This window comes from Sinocyclocheilus grahami, unplaced genomic scaffold (assembly GCF_001515645.1).
Source record: "Sinocyclocheilus grahami isolate Dianchi unplaced genomic scaffold, SAMN03320097.WGS_v1.1 scaffold29.1, whole genome shotgun sequence".
NCBI classification, from domain to species: domain Eukaryota; kingdom Metazoa; phylum Chordata; class Actinopteri; order Cypriniformes; family Cyprinidae; genus Sinocyclocheilus; species Sinocyclocheilus grahami.
In genome coordinates, this window is record NW_015505208.1 from 3,573,212 (window position 1) to 3,575,832 (window position 2,621).

The 2,621-nt window shown below is 33.7% G+C and overlaps 1 protein-coding gene across 1 annotated transcript in view; it reads left to right on the forward strand.

The window, feature by feature from the left end:
- LOC107571378 (armadillo repeat-containing protein 1-like) overlaps positions 1 to 2,621 on the forward strand; it is an 11,175-nt gene that overhangs the window by 8,049 nt on the left and 505 nt on the right. The gene's annotated exons all lie outside the window — the stretch shown is intronic.

The window sequence follows — 2,621 nt, forward strand, 5'->3', positions numbered from 1 at the left end:
TTTATTTTTGGTTTTAGCACATTTTTGAAACCTTTTTTTTTTTTTTAATGTCTATAGTCAAAAATTGTCTATATCTATGATCTTTATACCAGTTAGTATCATTGAGATTCTATTATAGCTTTTTTTTATCTGTTATCTGTGTTTATATTTTATCTGTTTTTTATATTTATGTCTGTATAGTTTTTTTAATTAATTTTTATATCAGATTTAGTTATTTTAAAACAAGTTAAACTAAATGAAAATGAGAAATGCTGCAAAAAACACATTTAAGGTTTTTAATATTTTATTTCAGTTTAATGTTTATTTCAAGTAGGGATGCAGCGATTAACCGGTTTCACAATTAACCGCGCTTTAAAATGTCACGGTTAATTAATCGTAAAGGCTCCGCTACACCGAGTGTTTCTGTTGCACAGAACGGAACAGTTGCAACTTGCGCAAAACTAATGCAAAGTTACACTAGCAGTGCACCATCTTAAAATGCTGTGCTTATCAGAGACACTGAGGCTGCTACACACACTAGATTAACTATGACAGAGTAACTAAACAGCGATCCTTTATTTCCACCAGAGAAATGACTGAATAGTCGATAGTGTGGGACTTTTTTGGGCACACCAAGAATGACCAGGGTGTCATTTAAATATTGCCGTAAAAACTGCTGCTAAATAGCAAATCCATGGCTTTAAACTATTTTAATGCAGGACGTGAAGGTAAGACTGACGCGAAGCTATGGCTCGTTAACTCAGTATTCTAACCACTTCAGATCAGACAGATGAAATAGTGTTGTAACGAATCAGTGGTCTATCATAACATGCATAAAACAGCATACACTACAACAGACAATATACAAGAACAGTAATGGTATACACAATGACCTAAAGGATATGTGTATTCAATCAAAGAAAGGTTTTCCTATTAATTAATTAGAGAACAGTCCATTTCTCTGGGCATTATGTGTCTTTCTTATGAGGAAAATGAGGCAGGCAATAAAACCAGTGATATCAGCATTGGTTGCCATGGAACCAGAGGCCTGTTCTGCCTTTCTGAGGTGTTAGGTGCATTTCGGGGGAAGGGTCCATAGACCCTCGTAATTGGCCCTTTGGTTAGGTGAGGGGGTGTTAGATATTATTTGTTAAATATAACAAAAAGTTGTGTGTCTGATTGGTCCAAATGCTACAGTGTGGTAAGATCACATTTATTTGAATTAATTATAACATTTAGTTACTTGAATTAATTATTCGATCGAGAGGGAGAGAGAGAAGTGTGTGTGTGAACCTGCGTCAGCGCGGCTCTCTACAAATGTGAGTTACTTCTACTTAAACAGTGATTTTACCCTCTCCTTGCTGATGAATGTGTAGCAATTCAGTATCTAAGCTATTTTATTAATACAAGTCAAGGGGCAGGGTTCACAACAAGTTTGTGTCCTCCTGAATGTTTGCGCAGCGATCCGATCTCACAAACCAAAATAATAGACATGATTTTCTCAGGCCACATGTAAAATCATATGAATTATTATAAAAAATTATTCAAATTAATATGTATGGATGACAGTTGATTACAATAGTTCAGTTTATTCCCCTCATCATTAATAGTTTCCCCTGTGGGATAAATAGTTAATATTCCTATATTAATAATACTTATTAACATTGTTATACATGTTCCCTTTTATTGTATTATGCATAAGCCAAAAATCAACAAGATTTTTTTTTTCACGTTTTCTGCCTCAGTTCCAAAAGAGATGTAAGGAATGTACAAACTGAAAACACTAAATACTTTTGTGATCTATTTTCATTAGTTATTTTCAAAAGGGAAATACTGACATGGATCTTTATAGAGCAGAGGTCACCTTTTTAATTCCAACTGGAGAGATACACATTTGTTTGTCTTTATTTATTATTATTTTGTGCTGTATTATTAGTTACTGTGTTATTTCTGTTTCTAAAGGCAGCAATAAATAACACTTTATTATCTAAAGTGTCCATGTGAATTTATAAAATAATAATTTTGTGAAATGAATAAATGCATAATAATCATGAAATTGTGATTATTCCTCAAGACAATAATCATACCAACAAAATCTATAATCGTTGCATCCCTAATTTCAAGTAACAACAATTTTTAAAAATGTTTTTATTTATATTTTTTTACGTTTTAAAGCAGGGTTATTATAGTTAACTAAAACTACTATGTTCTTAGTTTTACTTTTCCCAATCCATCAATCCACATTATTCCAAAGAGTGAAAAAAAATCATGTTTTCATGATTTATTTTCTGTCCCTTTTCCCCCTTTTCTACTGTTTGAAGGACTGGTATGACGACTGATATTACAGACCTTGCAAAAGAGGTGTATGGTGTGTTGAGTCCTCAAACACACAGACCGACTTGTCAGACTCCAGAGCAACAGAAGAGGAAGAACAAACCCCAGTTCTTCATCAACAGCACCATCAAGAAAGCAAAATCAGTTACCCTCCATATACAAGGCTTGGATGGGGCAGTATGTACCATAACAACGCTTTCACACATGCACTTGGTTGATTTTAACTGGGTTTTTCTCATATTTATGCAGATTACCGAGTAAATTCAGATGTTGCCTTGTGTTGACAGGATCAGAGAGGTGTGTGTGAG